The 25,065-nt window shown below is 45.8% G+C and overlaps 1 protein-coding gene and 1 pseudogene across 2 annotated transcripts in view; one reads left to right on the top strand and one right to left on the bottom strand.

Annotated features, from left to right (window-relative positions):
- The window catches only part of LOC310777676 (uncharacterized protein), a gene marked incomplete at both ends in the record, with an annotated part of 196,038 nt that overhangs the window by 167,916 nt on the left and 3,057 nt on the right, over nucleotides 1–25,065 (bottom strand). The window lies entirely within an intron of this gene.
- Nucleotides 15,605–16,937, top strand: LOC310778699 (histone H3.3A pseudogene; annotated as a pseudogene). Its single transcript has 2 exons — nucleotides 15,605–15,906; nucleotides 16,866–16,937. The product of its transcript is annotated as a histone H3.3A pseudogene (transcript).

Raw genomic sequence — 25,065 nt, 5'->3', positions numbered from 1 at the left:
AGAGAAAGTGAAAGAGAGACATAGGGAACGCACACGAAAGCAGAATGAAAGAGCTGGTAAAAGGTGAGTCAGGAGCGGTAGAATGAGGTAAGTCAACAGTTGATTGATCTGCAGACCTATAATCATGTGTCTCTTGAGATGGTCGGCAGACTGAGAAGAAGCTCACTAATAAAGATAAGATAGCATCAGCTGCATTCTTTGCCTCCGAGCTGTCTTGTCTTGTTTCAGTGGGTTACGGTTCTAACACTCGGTTCTGTTTACGATGCTCTTTTTACAGGCGGCTTGTGAACTGCTTTGATTTCTACTGTATGTATAAAGAAATACATGAGGTCCTGATGAGAGAGAGACAAGACACAGTCCTACTTCTAATTACACACAGAGGATAATAGCCCAAATGTACTGGCGATGGAGGTGACGATGATGGCATGCCTGGTCGTCAGCATATGGCATGCAACCTGCATAGTGATCTTACCATCAGTTGGCTCTGTGATGAAGCTGCCTGTCTGTTCAGGTTCTGTTCAGTTCTGCTCATGACTTTAACAAAGATCCAAAATCAACCTCAGGGTTTTCGACTGATTATCACCTCATCCACATCCTCACAGAACACACTAAACACACACACACACACACACACACACACACACAAAATAACACACACACACACACACACACACACACACACACACACACACACACACACACACACACAGAATGCATAAAAAAGTTTCTCAATACTGTATGCCTGCTTTCTATTAAAAAGGCACAGCACTGTCTGTTGCATGGACTTAGCCAAAGACCAAGACTAAACCCAACGCCCAACAACAGCCTACAGTATTTTCACATCAATTCAGCTCATATTCATTTACGATGAGACCTGCTCATTTAGAGTTGAGAGACCTATTCATGTTGAGACTTAAAGGCACTTTTTGTAAGATTTTCCCCACTAGATGTCACTCTGGAGCTGTAACATCAAAACGTAAACACAATCAGTCTATGAAACCCATAGCCAAAGCGTCCCATGCCAGCATAAACACTGCAGAGCATTGCTCTGATATAGCGTCTGCTATCTACACTATGCAACCCCAGACACTCATCTGCCATCGAGACATGCATAGCGAGCCACACAGCCGACATCGTGCATTGTAAACACAGACCAGGAAATACACAGTCCCAAACCGCGATACAAACAGATACTAACCTTATTTTCACAGCCATGGCCGCTTTATTTCCTCAGTCTCAGTCACAGCTTGATCCAGTAGATGCTGTCAGGCCTCGCTGGGTCACTCTCTAAACTTTAAACAGCTACTAAACTAAACTAAACTCTCTGTCCATTTAGAAACGTGGAAAAGAGCTAAATCCACAGAAGCGAAGCAGGAGCCTTCGGACCGAAGAGGCAGCAGGCCGATATAAACAAAGCCTGTTTCCACAACACAGAGAGGGGGCATGGCTTCTTTCAACACAATATCTTGCATGCCTCTCTAGATATATAATAGTCTGTTGTGGGCATCTAGTAGTGCTGAATATCACACTTAGTGTCTGTAATAGGCTGTGTTACCTTCATTATAAGGCTCAAGTATGTTTTACGGCTCCAGGCAGATTTCTTATTTACTTTTTGGGCAAAAATGTCTCTTTTGATAGTAAAGTTGCCGACCGCTGGCCTATAACAAACCTAGAGCTTGCTCAACGCTGGCTGGACTCAACTTTGCCCAAGGAAGGTGACACAGCCAAGTTTGAACTGAGCTTAACTGAGCTGGGACTGGGACTTCAAAACAAACCAATCACATTCAAGTCAACAAAAGCTTCCCGGGTTTAGCAGGTCCTGACGGGTTTAGCAGGTCCTGACGGGTTTAGCAGGTCCTGACAGAGACTCACTGGGAGGAGTTTGAAAGCGAGGCCTTGGTTCAGTTGAGCAAAGTGACGAAAAAGGAAAACAATGAGGACGAAACCATGAGTTGTGCTTAAGCATTTCCCTCTGGCTGCGTGTCCCATGTCTGTCCCATTAGGATCTGTCCCATTAGGATCTGTCCCATTACGATCTGTCCCATTACGATCTGTCCCATTACGATCTGTCCCATTAGGATCTGTCCCATTACGATCTGTCCCATTAGGATCTGTCCCATTACGATGTGTCCCATTAGGATGTGTCCCATTAGGATCTGTCCCATTAGGATCTGTCCCATTACGATCTGTCCCATTAGGATCTGTCCCATTACGATCTGTCCCATTACGATCTGTCCCATTACGATCTGTCCCATTACGATCTGTCCCATTACGATCTGTCCCATTACGATCTGTCCCATTAGGATCTGTCCCATTAGGATCTGTCCCATTACGATCTGTCCCATTAGGATCTGTCCCATTAGGATCTGTCCCATTAGGATGTGTCCCATTACGATCTGTCCCATTAGGATCTGTCCCATTACGATCTGTCCCATTAGGATCTGTCCCATTACGATCTGTCCCATTACGATCTGTCCCATTACGATCTGTCCCATTACGATCTGTCCCATTACGATCTGTCCCATTAGGATGTGTCCCATTACGATCTGTCCCATTACGATCTGTCCCATTACGATCTGTCCCATTACGATCTGTCCCATTACGATCTGTCCCATTACGATCTGTCCCATTACGATCTGTCCCATTAGGATGTGTCCCATTAGGATCTGTCCCATTACGATCTGTCCCATTACGATCTGTCCCATTACGATCTGTCCCATTACGATCTGTCCCATTACGATCTGTCCCATTACGATCTGTCCCATTACGATCTGTCCCATTAGGATCTGTCCCATTACGATCTGTCCCATTACGATCTGTCCCATTAGGATCTGTCCCATTAGGATCTGTCCCATTACGATCTGTCCCATTACGATCTGTCCCATTACGATCTGTCCCATTACGATCTGTCCCATTACGATCTGTCCCATTACGATCTGTCCCATTACGATCTGTCCCATTAGGATCTGTCCCATTACGATCTGTCCCATTACGATCTGTCCCATTACGATCTGTCCCATTAGGATCTGTCCCATTAGGATCTGTCCCATTACGATCTGTCCCATTAGGATCTGTCCCATTACGATCTGTCCCATTACGATCTGTCCCATTACGATCTGTCCCATTACGATCTGTCCCATTACGATCTGTCCCATTACGATCTGTCCCATTACGATCTGTCCCATTACGATCTGTCCCATTACGATCTGTCCCATTAGGATCTGTCCCATTAGGATCTGTCCCATTACGATCTGTCCCATTACGATCTGTCCCATTAGGATCTGTCCCATTACGATCTGTCCCATTACGATCTGTCCCATTACGATCTGTCCCATTAGGATCTGCATGAGTTGACTTTGTCCTAACAGGTCTGTCACCTCAGGTACCTCATCAATCAAGTTCAGCCAAAGCAATCAAGATAGGGATCTGCACGTGTTCCTTATAATGGAGGACATTTACGAACATGTCAAGAACAATTCCTTTCAGCGTATTGAGGTATTTACTTCATCTGACAAGGTTGCAAGTTCATTATTTATTTTGGCAAGCAGCTTTCAAAATTGAGAAATGGTCTCCAATTATACATGCACTGCGGAGTAGGGCTGGTTCCTGCACTGTGGAGTAGGGCTGGTTCCTGCACTGTGGGGTAGAGCTGGTTCCTGCACTGTGGAGTAGAGCTGGTTCCTGCACTGTGGAGTAGGGCTGGTTCCTGCACTGCGGAGTAGGGCTGGTTCCTGCACTGTGGAGTAGGGCTGGTTCCTGCACTGTGGGGTAGAGCTGGTTCCTGCACTGTGGGGTAGAGCTGGTTCCTGCACTGTGGAGTAGAGCTGGTTCCTGCACTGTGGAGTAGAGCTGGTTCCTGCACTGTGGAGTAGAGCTGGTTCCTGCACTGTGGAGTAGGGCTGGTTCCTGCACTGTGGAGTAGGGCTGGTTCCTGCACTGTGGAGTAGAGCTGGTTCCTGCACTGTGGAGTAGAGCTGGTTCCTGCACTGTGGGGTAGAGCTGGTTCCTGCACTGTGGAGTAGGGCTGGTTCCTGCACTGTGGGGTAGAGCTGGTTCCTGCACTGTGGAGTAGGGCTGGTTCCTGCACTGTGGAGTAGAGCTGGTTCCTGCACTGTGGAGTAGGGCTGGTTCCTGCACTGTGGGGTAAGGCTGGTTCCTGCACTGTGGAGTAGGGCTGGTTCCTGCACTGTGGAGTAGGGCTGGTTCCTGCACTGTGGGGTAAGGCTGGTTCCTGCACTGTGGAGTAGGGCTGGTTCCTGCACTGTGGAGTAGGGCTGGTTCCTGCACTGTGGGGTAAGGCTGGTTCCTGCACTGTGGAGTAGAGCTGGTTCCTGCACTGTGGGGTAGGGCTGGTTCCTGCACTGTGGAGTAGGGCTGGTTCCTGCACTGTGGGGTAGAGCTGGTTCCTGCACTGTGGGGTAAGGCTGGTTCCTGCACTGTGGGGTAGAGCTGGTTCCTGCACTGTGGGGTAGGGCTGGTTCCTGCACTGTGGAGTAGAGCTGGTTCCTGCACTGTGGGGTAGAGCTGGTTCCTGCACTGTGGGGTAGAGCTGGTTCCTGCACTGTGGGGTAGAGCTGGTTCCTGCACTGTGGGGTAGGGCTGGTTCCTGCACTGTGGAGTAGAGCTGGTTCCTGCACTGTGGGGTAGAGCTGGTTCCTGCACTGTGGGGTAGGGCTGGTTCCTGCACTGTGGAGTAGGGCTGGTTCCTGCACTGTGGGGTAGAGCTGGTTCCTGCACTGTGGGGTAAGGCTGGGCAAATTCACCGAAAATGTATCGAAACCAACATTTAGACCCTCGAAACGTCTTCATCTTCGAAACCATCTTCATGTTGGTTTAATACTTTCAGCGCTAGCTAATGTATCGTTAATGTATCGCAAGAGGATCACGATTGATATATATTGATTTGTTGTTTTGTCCCACCTCGTCCCCGAGAATCAACAAAACAAATGTTGGAACTGTTTTGTTTTTAGCTCAGCACAAAAGTGCAAAAGGCTCTCCTACACATCCTCCATTCACGAGTGTGTGTGTGTGTGTGTGTGTGTGTGTGTGTGTGTGTGTGTGTGTGTGTGTGTGTGTGTGTGTGATGTATGTATATATGTGTGTGTATGTGTGTGTGTGTGTGTGTGTGTGTGTGTGTGTGTGTGTGTTAGGGCTGTTGAAACGAATTTTGATATTCGAATATTATTCGAATTTAATAATTATGAACGAAATTCGATTATTATTATTTTTTAAAAACGATTTTTTTTTTTTTTTTTTTTTTTTTTTAGAACACTAGAACAGTGACAAGTTCTGACAACATACTTGAAGAAAAGAGTGTTAACTGAAGTTGACTGTTGAAGCTGCTATACTGATGTAAACCTACCTGTAGCTCTTAAAATGTATGTTCATTCATTGTTAACTGAAGTTGACTGTTGAAGCTGCTATACTGAATGTAAACCTGTAGCTCTTAAGTGCAATACGTGACTGATTTTTTTTTGTTCATGGCTCATTGTTGTTTTGGCAAAGTTTACTTATTTGTTTATTGATAAGGAGCTCAAACAAAGGCTGTGTCTTTTTTTATTATCAATTATTTTATTTTAGCATTTCAGACAGCACCAATACATCACTGATGAATATTAACTAAGCTCTGGTTATCTGACCTATTTTCTAATGCAATGAATGTATGTACATTGTACAAGGAACATGTTTTCTTAAATAAACATCATTGCTGGACTATTTGTGATAAGCCTAATATTATTTTGAATATTCATCCACCATTCACTTTTCCATCTACATTTGGTCAAATGCTTAGAAAAAGTTTTACTTGGTCAAACCCAAAGATTCAGCTATATTTAGAATCAGAACATAACATAAGAGAAGACAACAATTCACTCAGACCAAAAAAAAAAAAAAAATTTTTTTTTAATTCAATTAAAAATTAATTAAAATATTCGAATATAATTCGAATATTAAAATGTATAAAGCACTGAAATTCGAATTTGATTATAGAGGGAGATTGACAGCCCTAGTGTGTGTGTGATGTATGTATATATGTGTGTGTGTATGTGTGTGTGTGTGTGTGTGTGTGTGTGTGTGCGTGCGTGCGTGTGTGTGTGTACTGTATGTATATGTGTGTCTGTGTGTGTGTGTGTGCATGTGTGTGCATGCGTGCGTGCGTGTGTGTGTGAGAGAGAGAGAGAGTGCATAATGTGGGTCGAGCTAGTATGAAACAACATTGCATCACCTGGCATGTATTTTGCGTAACACCAGCGTTTGAGGGCAGTTACACATGTCAGTTACACATGTCACAGCTGCAGCAGTTAAACTGGTGGGCCTGGCTCCCACCTTGACTCTTTTTAACGATGTATTACAATATGATGATGCTTTTCATGTGTCCCCGCGGGGGAAATGGTGCCAAATAAAGTGGGGCCCTGCTATTAGACACCGATCTGCCCCACATTTACTTCTGTCAGCCTGCCAAGATGGAGCCCCTCAACCAAAGTCAATGCTGCCAAGTGCTGTTTTTAGAGCGCTTTGCTCATAAGAACCACCGGCTCGGACGTGGAACAATAGTCTGCTTATTATGCCTGAAAGAGGCCAAAAAAACGTGAGAGAAAAAGACAAAGAGGAAAAGTGTCTAAACATGACTAAATGTTTAAAATCATATAGGCCCTTTTCACAGCAACCATTTTCAGGTGGTGAAAGAAGGAAGTAAAGTAGGTGTAACCAATAACATTAATGAGGCCCTCTGGCACTGGAACACCTCAATGGAATGGAACCATCATTAATGGTAGGATACGCATGCTTTACTTCCTTTAGCACCTCAGAACGGTTGCTGTGGGAAGGGTCTATACAGAGTAGGTAGACACTACCTGGAAAAACACAATGTCCAATAAGTACTACAAGTGAGAGTGTGGAATGAAAAGGAAACCACACTGTCGGCGTCTTTCAGAGACCCCTGGTGGCTGCACTCTGTTACAGCATGTCGCTAAGTCATGGAGACACCTGGTGGCTGCACTCTGTTACAGCATGTCGCTAAGTCATGGACTCACAGACACCTGGTGGTTGCACTCTGTTACAGCATGTCGCTAAGTCATGGAGACACCTGGTGGCTGCACTCTGTTACAGCATGTCGCTAAGTCATGGACTCAGAGACCCCTGGTGGCTGCACTCTGTTACAGCATGTCGCTAAGTCATGGAGACACCTGGTGGCTGCACTCTGTTACAGCATGTCGCTAAGTCATGGAGACACCTGGTGGCTGCACTCTGTTACAGCATGTCGCTAAGTCATGGACTCAGAGACACCTGGTGGTTGCACTCTGTTACTGCATGTCGCTAAGTCATGGACCCCTGGTGGCTGCACTCTGTTACAGCATGTCGCTAAGTCATGGAGACACCTGGTGGCTGCACTCTGTTACAGCATGTCGCTAAGTCATGGACTCAGAGACACCTGGTGGCTGCACTCTGTTACAGCATGTCGCTAAGTCATGGACTCAGAGACACCTGGTGGCTGCACTCTGTTACAGCATGTCGCTAAGTCATGGACTCAGAGACACCTGGTGGCTGCACTCTGTTACAGCATGTCGCTAAGTCATGGACTCGCTGAACATGCTGTCTCTTTGTTTGGATGAGCAAAACGCAGTAAGAGCGAGGCAGCAGGTGTTTCACATCCACGAGCTACAAAGAAACTCACAAATAGAAGACAGAGAATGGACACAATTAGATGTGTCAACGCTTCTACCGTAGCAGAACCACAAGGAGCACAAATCCAAATTGTGAAAACCACCCTGAGACACCCTGAGACACCCGTATAACTCGTGTCTTTTTCTCCTACAAGCTGGCATGCGTTCATAGGCTCGATGCTGCAAGTGACGGAATGTAAAACACATTGAAAAAGGACACTACAAAGTACAGTACAGTACTGTATGTCGCCGCACCAACACCAACCATCTGAGGGCCTCTCTGTCTGTACACTATCAACCCACACTATGTGCTCTCTGTCTGTACACTATCAACCCACACTATATGCTCTCTGTCTGTACACTATCAACCCACACTATGTGCTCTCTGTCTGTACACTATCAACCCACACTATGTGCTCTCTGTCTGTACACTATCAACCCACACTATGTGCTCTCTGTCTGTACACTATCAACCCACACTATGTGCTCTCTGTCTGTACACTATCAACCCACACTATATGCTCTCTGTCTGTACACTATCAACCCACACTATATGCTCTCCGTCTGTACACTATCAACCCACACTATGTGCTCTCTGTCTGTACACTATCAACCCACACTATGTGCTCTCTGTCTGTACACTATCAACCCACACTATGTGCTCTCTGTCTGTACACTATCAACCCACACTATATGCTCTCTGTCTGTACACTATCAACCCACACTATGTGCTCTCTGTCTGTACACTATAAACCCACACTATCTCTCTGTCTGTACACTATCAACCCACACTATGTGCTCTCTGTCTGTACACTATCAACCCACACTATGTGCTCTCTGTCTGTACACTATCAACCCACACTATGTGCTCTCTGTCTGTACACTATCAACCCACACTATGTGCTCTCTGTCTGTACACTATCAACCCACACTATGTGCTCTCTGTCTGTACACTATCAACCCACACTATGTGCTCTCTGTCTGTACACTATCAACCCACACTATCTCTCTGTCTGTACACTATCAACCCACACTATGTGCTCTCTGTCTGTACACTATCAACCCACACTATGTGCTCTCTGTCTGTACACTATCAACCCACACTATGTGCTCTCTGTCTGTACACTATCAACCCACACTATGTGCTCTCTGTCTGTACACTATCAACCCACACTATGTGCTCTCTGTCTGTACACTATCAACCCACACTATGTGCTCTCTGTCTGTACACTATCAACCCACACTATCTCTCTGTCTGTACACTATCAACCCACACTATGTGCTCTCTGTCTGTACACTATCAACCCACACTATCTCTCTGTCTGTACACTATCAACCCACACTATGTGCTCTCTGTCTGTACACTATAAACCCACACTATGTCTCTGTCTGTACACTATCAACCCACACTATGTGCTCTCTGTCTGTACACTATCAACCCACACTATCTCTCTGTCTGTACACTATCAACCCACACTATGTGCTCTCTGTCTGTACACTATCAACCCACACTATCTCTCTGTCTGTACACTATCAACCCACACTATGTGCTCTCTGTCTGTACACTATCAACCCACACTATGTGCTCTCTGTCTGTACACTATCAACCCACACTATGTGCTCTCTGTCTGTACACTATCAACCCACACTATCTCTCTGTCTGTACACTATCAACCCACACTATCTCTCTGTCTGTACACTATCAACCCACACTATGTCTCTGTCTGTACACTATCAACCCACACTATGTGCTCTCTGTCTGTACACTATCAACCCACACTATGTGCTCTCTGTCTGTGGCTTGTAGTACCTAGCACTCTCCACCTGGTTGTGTTTGTTCAGAGCTGACCACAGGCTGTGACTATAGACTGTATATAAATATAGACTGTATATAAATATGGACGTAGGCACCGTGACCTCACCCAAGTGAGAAGTCAGGTCATTTTCCCTTTGACTTCATACAATCAGACCTTTTGCAGCCATATAGACGTATCAACAGGTGAGCTATATAAAAGCAGCCATATACTGTAGATGTATCAACAGCTGAGCTATATACAAATCCACCCCTCTACCGTTGTCATGAACAGTGAAATTATCTATAGTTATCTGGCTGTAAACGTGTATTTCTTCTGTAAAGTCGGGCATTTTAACATGGTGGTATATGGGGAATTACTCCCTTTTGGAGCCAGCCTCAAAGTGGCCATTCAAGGAACTGTAGTTTTGGGTACTTCCGCGTTGGTCTAATTTTTCCTAACCTAAGGTTGGGGCTTGGCTGTGACCCACTCACCCCCACCCACCCACCCACACACCCAGAACCAGTCCAACATGGCGGTCTGTACTGCTGTAATGTTGCACGTCAAGCATGCGGGCCTCTGCCTGGTTAAGCTGGCTAATGGGCTCCAGATTAACGCTCCGCTGCTCACCAAGCACTAAGGCTGAAGATCACGTTTCATTGGATGCAGATGCTTGGTTATGGATCTGGCATTATATTGGCGACGACATCATGTTGGCGATGACATCATGTTGGCGATGACATCATGTTGGCGATGACATGGTAAGCTGAACCTGCTGGCAAGGCGTGAGTGGCTCGTTGACATGGCTGGAGCTAGTGCTTTTGATCTGGCCTGATGATATGACAGAAGTGTTGCAAAATGTAGCAGAATACTAAACGGGGACATTGATCATTGTTGTCCAGCCAGAGAAAAACTAGCAGTTGTGATAAATGATTTCTTTCTGCTACACTCGTAACATGGTGTTATATCCTGCTCTGATTATCACATTTATGGATCTAGGTTTATATTTAGGTTTATATGCTTTTTAAACAAAGTGTAAACTAGTGATGCTCATCCATTTTCAATCATCTAAATTGAACTGTGTGAAATATGAAATAAGGCAGAATTGTCTTGAATGAAATAAAAAGGCAACCTTTTTTGAATGACAGGTATATTATGCTCATATATTATGCTCCCCCCCCCCCCCCCCCCGTTTTTGGTTTGTTTTTGGTCACTCATGATTCAGTAGCTGGTTGGCTGGTTCCTGGCTTAAAACTCTTTTCGAAACATCTACTGTATGGAGGAAATGAATGGGGAATTCTCTTATGGAACCGGAGCTGTGAAAAAGTGGCCGGTTACTGTAGAGCTCCCCTAGTGGTTGTAAAGTTTCATGAGGCTGAGATCACAATGCGTCATTTATACAGTGAGGTCAAGATGAGAAAAAATTGTCTCACCACAATGAAATGGCTCCTTGGGGACTAACATCATCACTATGGGGACTAACATCATCATTATGGGGACTAACACTATGGGGACTAACATCATCATTATGGGGACTAACATCATCATTATGGGGACTAACATCATCACTATGGGGACTAACATCATCACTATGGGGACTAACATCATCATTATGGGGACTAACATCATCACTATGGGGACTAACACTATGGGGACTAACATCATCACTATGGGGACTAACATCATCACACGTGAATGCAATTGGGCTCATTGAATCCACAAGAGTCTCAGCTTTCCAGCCATGACCAATTTATGCAATTCCAAGACTGTTTAGGAACTCCAGTATTATTTTTTCCGGGTTAGAGCCCAGCCGTCACAGCTCTCAACAGCGCCACTCGGGTCGAAAGCTGGGTAAAAAAATAATATCAGCAGCACCGACTTCAGATGAAAAGAGGCAATTATGAGCAGCGTCGAGCTTTCTAACCACGACGTCGAGAAGCTATGAACCCTTCTTCTCCAGTATGTGGCTTTGAAATGTTTCTGTGACACTTGTAAATACGTGCGGATTGCTGATTTAGACAGCTTGAGAGACAAAGTCGCAGGCAAGTCTATGTAGGGAGGCGGGACTCTTTCTAGGTTAACATAGCTAGCCGAAAGAGTTCCAACGCGGGCTAAGGGATGGGTAACTTTGATGATAGAGAGGGCCCACAAAAAAAATCCTCGCTACCAGAGGGCCAGATTGTGACCGTGCACTTCCACCAGTTAGCCTACTACTGTAACACCATCACTCCCAATTATAGCTACTAATTTGATGAAAAGGACTGGGAATCAAAGTTTATTATACCAACATTTATATTTTTCATATTCAGATTTACTACTTCTTCCATTCAGATGACACCAGAAACTTTGCTCTCGCTTTAAAACAGCCCGCCACAGCAATTTGATGGGGTACATCACCCAAATATGTGATGATAATCAGATTATAATGTTGTATGTGCAATGTGCATCCTGGATATAGTTTGTTACAATACACCGCGTCACTGGGTGGCAACGGCAATGGAACCCTATGGAGACCAAGTGGCGCGAGGCGTGAGTGTCTGACTCTAGCCAGTTAACTGTTTACATTTTAAAAACTGCGACAGTTCACACAACTGTAACACGACATCCATTATACATCAAACTCTTGAGCTACTTCTGCTCTCACTCAGAATGTCAAAATATAAGCGATGTGATGTATAGTCTTTGAGATATTAAAGTTTGTTTGGCACAACTCGTACTATTAACTTCCGCATTTCTGGGTGGCAAGTGAGGTCGCGCTGATTCGTCCTATAGCGTTAGCTCAAATGCTAATGTTAAACAGTATGTGGATGGACAATGCTAACGCCATTAGTGCCATGTTCTGGGATGTACAGTAAAATAAAAAGACAGATTTGGGTGGTCTAACGTAACCTAACCAAAGACGTCCGCCTTGCAAAAGAAAGAACTAGCGTTAGCCACTCAGGCTGGTCCTATCCTGGAGAAACAGAAACAAGAACTTTTTCACAGACAAAAGAATTATTCGAGAGGTGGGTCAGAAGACTCGGCTCACCGCAAGTTGCTGTTGATCAGATCTCTCAGACAAATCGACGCATCTGGCTGTGAGTTGTAGCTAGCTAGTTAGATCGTTTAATTATTAATTAGCGTTAGTAGCGTTATACGCAAGTGGGCAGTTATCGCCATTATGTATTTTTAGCAACTCGCTAACAAACGCTGATGTCATGATAGTTTGTTGAATGTAAATTAGATTCACTGTGCCATTGAGGCTATAATTTGATAGGCTAGTCAGTGAATGCTCAACTATTGTCTTCCATGCATAACGTGGAGGTGTCTCGTCACTTTTGACAACCCCCAGTAAACACAACGCACGTGCAGCAGCACGTAGGTTCCGACTGGTAATTAACATTGATCTGATTGTAGCCGCAAAAAAGTGTCACCAGTATGTCAGTAGTCACTCACAAGTATTTCAAAAATATTTATTTGGTGCATATTTTGCTGTTTTGCTGCTGTACATATTTTTTACGTGTTAAAACGTGGTGGCCACCAAAGGCCAAGAAGTGGTTGACATTTTTGTTGTTGTTGTTGCCCGGGGCAACCCGGGCATCCGTTAATGTCGAGCCCTGAGTCACACTATTTGTATTGTGATATATTGAATTACAATTATCATCCTTATCAATGGACGGATGAATTGCATGTGTGTATGAATGAGCGTGTTTGTATGTGGAGCTTGTTTGTGGAGCTATAAATAAATAAATACATGAATTATGTTCAGGCTCATAAAAGGATCAAAAGCCAGAGAGTTACATTATAGTTAGATGACTCAGCAGACAGACAGAGACTGTCTGTGTCAAGTCACAACAAAGCTGCTTCGACAACAACACACAACGCAAACAGATCAATCACCTCCAGAGGAATCTGGGTGTAAACGTCACTGAGTAAATGAATGCAATTCATCAAATGGGTGAAACAAGCTGTCTTCAGGCACGCACACGCACACACACACACACACACACACAGACACACACTGTCTTCAGGCACGCACACACACACACACACACACACACACACACACACTGTCTTCAGGCACGCACACGCACACACACACACACACACACACACACACACTGTCTTCAGGCACGCACACGCACACACACACACACACACACACACACACACACACACACACACACACACACACTGTCTTCAGGCACGCGCACACACACACACACAGACACACACACACACACACACACACACACTGTCTTCAGGCACGCACACACACACACACACACTGTCTTCAGGCATGCACACACACACACACACACACACACACACACACACACACACTGTCTTCAGGCACACACACACACACACACACTGTCTTCAGGCACGCACGCACACACACACACACACACACACACACACACACACACACACACACACACACACACACACACACACACACACACACACTGTCTTCAGGCACGCGTGATTCATTGCAGTCATTGAGGGTTCAAATATGAACTTGAGTGACTCCTACACAAAAGGATACCTCATGCCCCCCTACCAAACCCCAAACTTTGCTTCTGAAAAATGAGGCCAACGTGGAAGTACCAAAAATGGCAGTTCCTCAAATGGCCATTTGAGGCTGGGTCCAAAAGGGAGTCATTCCCCATTCACCCCCATGTTAAAATGCCTGACTTTACAGCAGAAATAAACCTGTTCACAGCCTAATACAAAAAAATGGTTTTGGTCCCTACACATTTTCCATTTCAAAATTCCATACTTTTCCAGACTCAAATTTCCAGAATTCTCTGTCAGACCATATTTGACACAAGGGTGTCACTTTGTGTTGAAAAGTGGTGGGGGACATGTCCCCATTGTAAATGACAATGAGTGATGAAATGGACACCCGGATGAAAGACTGAAAAGCTCTGATAAAACCTGTACTAACAAGTGTGACACAGTGGATTACTGCCCACTGCCCAGCAGGATTGAGCTTGTGGGTTCAAGCCTCTGCCAGTTTTGAGGTAATGGGTTCGAGCCTCAGTCAGTTTTAAACGGCGACAGCCAGATGAAAGAGTGAAATGCTCTTAGAAAAAGAAGTCTTAAGAACCGTGACCCAGTAGATCAGAGATTTTGATAACTGTTCAGCGGTATTCAGGTTGTGGCGGTATTCAGGTTGTGGGTTCAAGCCCCAGTCATTTTTGAGCTCGTGGGTTCGAGCCTCAGTCAGTTTGGAACGGTGACAGCTAGAGGAAAGAGAGAAACAAATAATCACATACAATACATGTGTACTCTAAGAATTGTGATTACTGTCTGAAAACATTTGTTCTGTCGGTCTTGTTCCCAGGCCCGCTCCAACCCATTACGCAGAGTACGCAGACTGCGTAGGGCATCACGTGACTGAGGGCACCAAAAAAAAAAAAAAAAAAAAAAAAAAAAAAAAATTTTTTTGGTGCCCTCAGTCAGGCCACTCACTGAACAGCAGGCCAGGCGCCGCCTACTGGTTTACTAGTGGTTTTATTACTTTATTCAGGGTGCATCTCATTGTAAAATTGGACTCGGCCCAAATTGGGCTTCAAACGGCCCAAATTGGGCTTCAAGCGGCCCAAATCTGGCTTCAACCGGCCCAAATCTGGCTTCAACTGGCCCAAATCTGGCTTCAACTGGCCCAAATCGGGCTTCAGACGGTCCAAATCTGGCTTCAAACAGCCCAAATCTGGCTTCAAACGGCCCAAATTGGGCTTCAAACAGCCCAAATTTTTCGCCGCCGCCCTTCGGACGCCGGCACGCACGTCGGCCTGTATCGGCCTGGCCTGCTTGGTATCTAATGCCCGGCCTGAATTATGATCCCAGTCCGCCCCTGCTTGCATGTACAGTTTAACAATCACTTGTTTGCTGACATGTACAGTAATTCTAACAATTGTTTGTTTCCCACATGTAATGAAATGTGAGATACACTAGTATCGTTCATAATTAATGATTTTGCAGTCTTTCGTTTGACAGTTATTGAAAGTTTTACGGGGGGGGGGGGGCACCACAGAACAATTACGCTTAGGGCACCCAAATGGCCAGGAACGGCCCTGCTTGTTCCTACTTGGTGCTGGTCTACAAACTGTATGATAGTGCTGTCAATGTTCACTTGTATCCTTGCAAAGAAAAACGTTCAATTCAACCTCGCTGATATTTTGTCGTAATGGCTCGTACCAAGCAAACAGCTCGTAAGTCCACTGGAGGAAAGGCTCCTCGTAAGCAGCTGGCCACCAAGGCTGCCCGCAGGAGTGCCCCCTCCACCGGTGGAGTCAAGAAGCCCCATCGTTACAGGCCCGGCACCGTGGCTTTGAGAGAGATACGTCGGTACCAGAAGTCCACCGAGACGCTGGAAGCTGCCCTTCCAGCGTCTGGTGAGGGAAATCGCCCAGGACTTCAAGACCGACTTGCGCTTCCAGAGCGCCGCCATCGGAGCCCTGCAGGCAGAGGTGTAGTGCTATCTTGAGAAGTGAGGGAACGCACCTATTTGCGGAACACCCCCCTCCCCCAGCACACGCACAGGTCCCCCCGCACGCACACACACTACACTGACACACACACATAATTTATTGTGTCCTCTAGACACTGCAGAAGTAGCCCATGACAGAGTCAGTTATCACAAACAGCTAAGCTAAACAAGTCTCAAGCATCACGCAAGTTGCACAAGGCTGCATAATTGATCATTTGGCACGGCGGCTGGCATTTTTAGCAAGTAACTTACCATTTTGTGGCGAATTCTGGCGTTGCAAATTGCAATCTGGTGATTAACGCTAACTTTTGATTAGCGTTAATTGAAAATAAATCTCGGTAATGTAACGTGCACTCCATAGTAAAATGTGCACCGCTTGCGCATGTGCAGAAACTGAGAAACCGGACCGGTGTGCTTCCGTGTGTAGCTGATTTGGCCCAGGGGGCGTGTGCCTGCCTGGTGCCAAAACAGCTTTTAACATTGTTTCTAAATGATTGTAAACGTGCCTTTTTCGCAACTGGTCCGAAAAATGAAAGGATGTTTGGCTGCCTTTTCATCTTTACTTGTTATCTCGTCAGGTACTGGGAGAAAAAAAACATTTTGATGCTTAAAATGCCACTACTAGCTAGTTAAGGTGGACCGGTGGAGTGTTTCCCTCTTCCTTCAAGCCAGAGTTGATACCATGTGAATCATTCAGCCCACCTTAAATTTAAGGTGGAACGTTTCCTTCTTCCTTCAAGCCACGACTCACGAGTTGATGCCATGTGAATCATTCAGCCCACCTTAAATATAGACGAATGACAACTTTGTCCAGATTCACTCGTTTTATTGGCTCCACATACACACACACGTTGACACACACAAAACACTGCTTGGAGAAGTATGGGAACGCCGTTCCCACGCGTTCTGCCGGGACTACACCACTGCCTGCAGGAGGCCAGCGAGGCATACCTGGTGGGTCTGTTCGAGGACACTAACCTGTGTGCCATGATGTACGATGAATAATGCCAAAATGTCTGTCTGTGTAGACATGTCTTCTCACAAACATCTTTGCAGCCAATCATGCGTTCATGTCCCCGAGGACAAAGTCTTTAGTTCCGTGGTAGATAGAGTGCTGACATTTAATTCCTACTCAAGTAGAAGTATTATTATTTTGGTTTTCATTTACCTCAGTGGAAGTACTTACTGGTGTACAATGTACTTTAAAAGTAAAAAGAACCCCATTTCAAATGGAAAGTTGAATCTTGTGTTGTGATTTTAAAAATGAGATTTAAATCATCATCATCATAACATCATGATCACCTAAGTGGGCGGGCGGTGTTAGTCACAATTTTGCAGGCTGTGTCTGTTTGTGACATCATCAGTGATGTCATCAAATCGTGAATTGTGATGTCGTCAGTGATGTCACATGATCAATTGTGTTGTCAGTGATGTCACATGAGCAATTGTGATGTCGTCAGTGATGTCACTCGAGCAATTGTGATGTCATCAGTGATGTCACTCGAGCAATTGTGATGTCATCAGTGATAGGGTTAGGGTTAGATAAATCCTCCTGACTTTAACTCAGTCAGGAACACAGCTGCTCCCTCCAAAAACAATAATTCTGATCCTCAGGTACGATATTTCAACATTTCCCACCTGGCAACAGTAATATTGTGCCTTCCTCTGTGCTGATATTAGTTTGTTTCTGCTTCTTCACGTTGTTTCCTCCATGCAGATTGTGTCAGCCATGTTGCAGAGCTTCTCTCAGTTCCCCCCCATCAAGCCTGGCCTGGGCCCCGGCAAGCCCCTGTCCAAGGAGGACCAGCTCAGCTACTTGTCTGACATCCTCCTGGAGGACGACATGATGCAGCCGGACTGGAACAACTGCCACCTCTTCCCCGACAAGGAGCAGCCCTCCCTGGGCCTGGGCCGGCCGGCGTCCGCCCTGGAGGAGGGCGCGGATGGGGAGGACTGCCTATGGCGCTGCCTGACCGCGGAACCTCGCGGGCCGGATGAGCGGCTGGCGACCTCGGTGTGTAACCAGCTTTGGTAGCTTTGTTAGCTTACGTTAGCTTTATGTTGCTCCTGGATAGCATCAGCTTCATAGCATGACAGACTCCTGACAGTCTCTACGGGACTCTCATCTCTTAACATACATGTAGATGGATATCATTGAGTTTGACACACGTACCAAGTTGTTAACTGAAGAAGCAAGCTACTTGTCCGGAGTGGCACTAACGTTGGCGTAAATTACCGGCACTATAAATAAGAGGTGCCACGCAGTGGATTAATCTGTTACTGCAACCAAATCATGTTCCAAAAGCACAGTGCTAATGATCTGTGTGCCTGTTCCAGGTGCTGGGCTCCAGCCCCCTGCTGTCGGACATGGACACCAGCATCTTCCAGGAGATCGCCGGCTTCACGCTGGACTGCCAGGACCTGCTGGAGGCCCAGGAGCCCAGCGAAGCCACCTCCGACTCCGGCTCAGCGGGCGGAGAGCTGTCCACCTACTCCTCCAGGGACTCTGGTGAGTCCAGGGCCTGTCTGCTTGAGTCTGGGGCCTGTCTGCTTGAGGGGGAGGGGGGGAGGGGGGATATTTTGCTTGCTCGCCTTCCGCGGAGCCGCACCCGGCCGCCTTGTTCTAGTGGTTACATTGGATGCATGGAACTTTTAGAACAGTGTTGGTCAGTCTAGTGGTTACATTGTGAAGTGCATGGAACTTTTAGGACAGTGTTGGTCAGTCTAGTGGATACATTGTGAAGTGCATGGAACTTTTAGAACAGTGTTGGTCAGTCTAGTGGTTACATTGTGAAGTGCATGGAACTTTTAGGACAGTGTTGGTCAGTCTAGTGGTGACATTGTGAAGTGCATGAAACTTTTAGGACAGTGTTGGTCAGTCTAGTGGTTACATTGTGAAGTGCATGGAACTTTTAGAACAGTGTTGGTCAGTCTAGTGGTTACATTGTGAAGTGCATGAAACTTTTAGAACAGTGTTGGTCAGTCTAGTGGTTACATTGTGAAGTGCATGAAACTTTTAGAACAGTGTTGGTCAGTCTAGTGGTTACATTGTGAAGTGCATGGAACTTTTAGGACAGTGTTGGTCAGTCTAGTGGTGACATTGTGAAGTGCATGAAACTTTTAGGACAGTGTTGGTCAGTCTAGTGCAGCGATCCTCAAAGTCCGGACTCCGGTCCGCATCCGGACCCAGACGCCGTCCTATCCGGACCGAGCCCTATAACCTACAAATCACTGAATAGTTACATTTTCACAGAGCATTTCTATTTTAACCGGCACATGCTTTTCTAGCCTTTACGGTACTGGTTTATCTGTCAGGAAGCTCACAGACCAATGCATGCGCTGTAAATCATCACACGTGATGCTACTCAGCCAATCAACAAGCGAATCGATTCTGCCTGTTGCTTGACTTCGCTAGGCTGTGCTGCTGCTGCTGCTGCTGCGGGAGAGTTGACACACGGACGGAGGAGAGGCGAGACTCGGAGAAATGCGAGAGAAGTATTTCACATCGCGTGCTCAAAAGAAACGAGTAGACCGCGAAAACAAAGCTTAAGTTTTAATCCAGAGCAGGCAGACTCATGTTCATTCATTGGTCTCACGAGCAGTTCAAAACCAGTATGTCTCGTGAAGTGTGATGCTATCCTGACCAGCTGTCTATGGAAGTGCCACACATGAGCACACACACACTCAAATCCAGACTGAGGGGACACACACATTCACTGCCCAACGGCATGCAAAGTTTGCATTGCGAGCGACCGATAGATAGAAAGACAGACAGACAGGCAGGCAGGGACAGACAAACAGAGTGGGAGCTCACTTCTATCAAGAGAAAAGGAGGTTTGTTGGCTGAGAGCCTGACTGATAAAATGTGAAATGGAGTTAAGAAAAGGGGGAACTTATTTTTCTAAAATTAAAGCACTTTATTTTAAGATGCAAATTTTTCCAAAGCACTCTGTTCTGTTGTGTTATTTCTAAATGCAGCCATTATTTTACTTGAAATGAGAAAAGAACATGTATTTATTATTAGTGTAGGCTAGTTATTTATAATTAATCCAGTTAAATATGAAAACTGTAAATAAACATTATTGATGTTTATTTTGATTTAACAGTCAGTCATTGACTACATACAGACGTTGTACCATTAGGCTACTGCAATCATTGAAGTTGCCTAAGTTCAATGGCACTGAATCATAACACAAGCTCAATGTTCCAGACCTTCGCTTGAGGACATTTTCTCTATCTGGACCTCTTAGAATTTTAATTGAGTACCCCTGGTCTAGTGGTTACATTGTGAAGTGCATGGAACTTTTAGGACAGTGTTGGTCAGTCTAGTGGATACATTGTGAAGTGCATGGAACTCTTAGAACCGTGTTGGTCAGTCTAGTGGTTACATTGTGAAGTGCATGGAACTTTTAGGACAGTGTTGGTCAGTCTAGTCAGTGGATACATTGTGAAGTGCATGGAACTTTTAGGACAGTGTTGGTCAGTCTAGTCAGTGGATACATTGTGAAGTGCATGGAACTTTTAGGACAGTGTTGGTCAGTCTAGTGGATACATTGTGAAGTGCATGGAACTCTTAGAACCGTGTTGGTCAGTCTAGTGGTTACATTGTGAAGTGCATGGAACTTTTAGGACAGTGTTGGTCAGTCTAGTGGATACATTGTGAAGTGCATGGAACTTTTAGGACAGTGTTGGTCAGTCTAGTCAGTGGATACATTGTGAAGTGCATGGAACTTTTAGGACAGTGTTGGTCAGTCTAGTGGTTACATTGTGAAGTGCATGGAACTTTTAGGACAGTGTTGGTCAGTCTAGTGGATACATTGTGAAGTGCATGGAACTTTTAGAACAGTGTTGGTCAGTCTAGTCGATACATTGTGAAGTGCATGGAACTTTTAGGACAGTGTTGGTCAGTCTAGTCAGTGGATGCATTGTGAAGTGCATGGAACTTTTAGGACAGTGTTGGTCAGTCTAGTGGATACATTGTGAAGTGCATGGAACTTTTAGGACAGTGTTGGTCAGTCTAGTGGTTACATTGTGAAGTGCATGGAACTTTTAGAACAGTGTTGGTCAGTCTAGTGGATACATTGTGAAGTGCATGGAACTTTTAGGACAGTGTTGGTCAGTCTAGTGGTTACATTGTGAAGTGCATGGAACTTTTAGGACAGTGTTGGTCAGTCTAGTGGTTACATTGTGAAGTGCATGGAACGTTTAGGACAGCGTTGGTCAGTCTAGTGGTGACATTGTGAAGTGCATGGAACTTTTAGGACAGCGTTGGTCAGTCTAGTGGTTACATTGTGAAGTGCATGGAACGTTTAGGACAGCGTTGGTCAGTCTAGTGGTGACATTGTGAAGTGCATGAAACTTTTAGGACAGTGTTGGTCAGTCTAGTGGTGACATTGTGAAGTGCTGATGTCATCAGTGATGTCATACATAGGCATTGTGACATCATCAGTGATGTCATAAATTCACTCTCTCAAACACACACACACACACATAGTTCAGTGATGATGTCACTGATGACATCACTGATGTATCAGTGATGTGCGTGCGTGCGTGCGTGCGTGCGTGCGTGCGTGCGTGCGTGTGTGTGTGGTGTCAGCTCTCTGGTGAGAAATGTCAGGCGTGACGCAGCGTCACAACAGGGCAGGATGGAATCCCCCCCCTTTCTTTCTTTCTTTCTTTCTTATTTTCTTTCTTTCTTTCGCTCCCTTCTCTCCCTCCCTTCCCCCTGTCCTCTCCCTCCTCTCTCTAATATACGCTTGTTCAATCCTGTTTATGAATGGTGCTTATGCTGCCTACACACTAGAGGATTTTCAAATCTTAACCGATTTTAAAAACATGAGAGACCACAAACATAAGGACAATTTCATCAGATTTTAACATTAAAATCGCCTGAACGCACACACTAGACGATTCGGCCAGACTGCGAGACCACACACCAGCCGTTTGAAGTACAGACTCAAAGCGATTCCAGCAACTAGACTGTTAGGCTGTTTATATCCCACAAAACTGCAATTTTTTCCCACAGACAACAGCAGATGGCTCTCCAAACATGCACCGAGCGGCGGGTCTACTTCAAGCAGGCGGACACCCTCGCAAAATGAGCTAAAACAACGTCCTGTCTGGCTCATATTACAGCATATCTGCTCCCTTGAAGCAAACCGCTCCGCTCGGCACATGTTTGGAGAGCCATCCGCCGCTGTCCACCCTGTTTTAAGCTGCTGTGAGGATGCTGGGGAGAGAGGAGCTACATGGCTCTGCTGTTGCTCGTTTGTTGTGAGCGCAGCATTAACATCCGGGTATGACGCGTCGACGCGTCCCGGTCTGCTCGCTCTCATTGGCTATTGCGGGTTCCGTCGGGAGACAGCCATCGTAAATATCAAACATGTTTGATATGCCCGATTCGAGATCGGGCCGGCTCCGATTCAATCAATAATTTATTGACACCAGACACTTGACAATTATTTTGACAAAAAATCGGTTGAGACTAGCCTCGAATCGGGCCACGCCCCCCCGAGGGGAATCGGGCATTAAATCGGGCATTTTATCCTCTAGTGTGTGGGAAGCATTAGCTAGACCTCGCTAGACATATAGCTAGACCTAGCTAGACATATTCTCTATAAAGCTCTGTTGAGACATGCTTTGACTCTCTCTCTCTCTCTCTCTCTCTCTCCACAGAGGAGGAGATGGACGTTGTGACTAGCCCCTCCCCCCCGCCCTCGTCTGTCCGTCAGAAGGCCGAGGAGGACCAGCGGCGTCACTTTGACATCCAGCTGCAGCACAACTACGCTGCTCCCTGCCCCGCCTCCCCACCCCCATGCCCCGCCTCCCCACCCCCATGCCCCGCCTCCTCGGGACACAAGCGTCCGCGGGGTCACGGGGACGCCTCTCGCTTCCACTACTCCTCGTCTCGCTCCTCCTCTACGTCCAAACTAAATTTCTCCCTATAGCTCAGGGATACTCAACTTGCTTTGCCACTTTCGTGAAATGATAGAAGACGAGGGGCCAGTTAATAAACAAACAATATACATTTTTCTGTAGCGGATTGTAGGTTTTTGGGGTGTCAGCCGGAGTTTAGGCTGACAATGTTGTGCACACCGGATAGTTAGTTAGGTTAAGTTAGTTAGGTTAAGTACATACATAAGTGCCTGGGTAGCGAGCAGATGGCGGTATTTGACAATTTAGCAGCTAAATCATAGATTATTGAAAGATATTCCATATTCCAGACTGAAATGCTATAACAGAAGTATTGGCCAGAATGACATGAACATTTGGACACTTATTCAGCGGGTATCTTGCATGTTGCGTTCAGGTGCACTGTAAAAAAAAAAAAAAAAAATCCGGTCAAAACCCTTTTGTGGCGGTGCGCCACAAATTCCTTTATGTATGGGAAACACTGGTGTTAGCTCAAATGCTAATGTTAAACAATATGTGGATGGACAATGCTAACGCCATTAGCACAATGTTCTGGGATGTACAGTAAAATGAAAAGACAGATTTGGGTGGTCTAACCTAACCTAACCTAACCAAAGACGTCCGCCTTTGAGTAACCTCAAGGCATGACTATACGAGATTATTATCTCAACATTACATAATCGCCAGCCTATTGAATGAAAATCGAAACTGTTTAAAGAAGGCGTTGGCACTCTGCCATCTACAGCGTCCCTCTGGGACTCCTGTGAAAACATACAGTGAAAACATTGGACAGAGAACATGGGGCTGTGTTCAGTCAACACGCCACAGTCTGTCACTTCAGCAGTCTGACCCAGAAGCCCTCAGCTGGATACCCCTTCTCAGACGTCTCTCTCAGGGTCCCCATGTGGCTACACACTATATGGCAGCAGATACTAAAGATAAAAGCCAAACAGGAAAATAAACAATGTGTGTGATGTGGTGGACTGGACTCCAGACATGACACTGGTGTGTGTGTGTGTGTGTGTGTGTGTGTGTGTGTGTGTGTGTGCGTGTGTGTGTGCGTGTGTGTGTGTGTGTGTGTGTGTGTGTGTGTGTGTGATGTGATGGACTGGACTCCAGACATGACACTGGTGTGTGTGTGTGTGTGTGTGTGTGCGTGCGTGCGTGCGTGCGTGCGTGCGTGTGTGTGTGTGTGTGTGTGATGTGATGGACTGGACTCCAGACATGACACTGGTGTGTGTGTGTGTGTGTGTGTGTGTGTGTGCGTGCGTGCGTGCGTGCGTGCGTGCGTGCGTGCGTGCGTGCGTGCGTGCGTGTGTGTGTGTGTGTGATGTGGACTGGACTCCAGACATGACACATTTCAGGTTCAACAAACCTGGACATCTCTGAAGGGCATATGTGAAAAAGAAAAAGGAAAAAAAGAACAGGTAAAGAAACTATTGAAATTCAGTATTTAAATATGTTTTTAGATTGGTCTCTAGACTTCTGAATATTTACTCAGATGAGAGCCCAAAAAAAGTCTTGGCTCATAGTTTGCTTTGTCATACTGACAGCTGACTTGAGAATGTCTTGGACAAGCGCCAGAATTATTTTGGTCAATAAAGGTGCATATTCAGAAGCAATATGAGGCTGTGGAGACAGTTTGGATGTAAATGTTCAGACAAACATTTAAAACCCCAAGTGAGTCTCCCATTCGTTGTCAACAATGGGGCATTTTATGGGGTAGACACAGTTACATTCATGTGAAACCACAGATCTTGGCTTGGCTTTAACTTTGGGAAAGAGCAGTTGTTGATGTCTTCTTTAACGAGCTGCTTTTAATGAACACAAACATTGCATTGGCCTACAGCGCAAGCTGAAACCTTATACCTCACTGTGGTCTGTGTTTAGTCTTCAGAAAGATTGCCAACCATTATTCATTCACTGTGACAAATGTTTTGGGTTCCCTCTACGAACAGATGAGCATGAGCCTATTGTTAACAAGAAGACAGAGCGACCATTGAGTTAAAGCAGGAGCCCCAACTGACTGACTACTGGTGCCAGACACAGTGACCCCTACAGGACACAGTGACCCCTACAGGACACAGTGACCCCTACAGGAGCAGAGAGCCAGCTGCTGTTCAACTCCTGCTGATTAGGATCTGACTGATACACACAGTAAAGGCCAGCTGTTATTAGGTGATATTCATAGTATTCCCATGATGTCACAAGCATTTTCCTA

Source organism: Poromitra crassiceps, assembly GCF_964638095.1.
Source record: "Poromitra crassiceps genome assembly, chromosome: 6".
Lineage (NCBI taxonomy): Eukaryota > Metazoa > Chordata > Actinopteri > Beryciformes > Melamphaidae > Poromitra > Poromitra crassiceps.
This window is presented reverse-complemented; position numbering and strand designations above follow the sequence as displayed.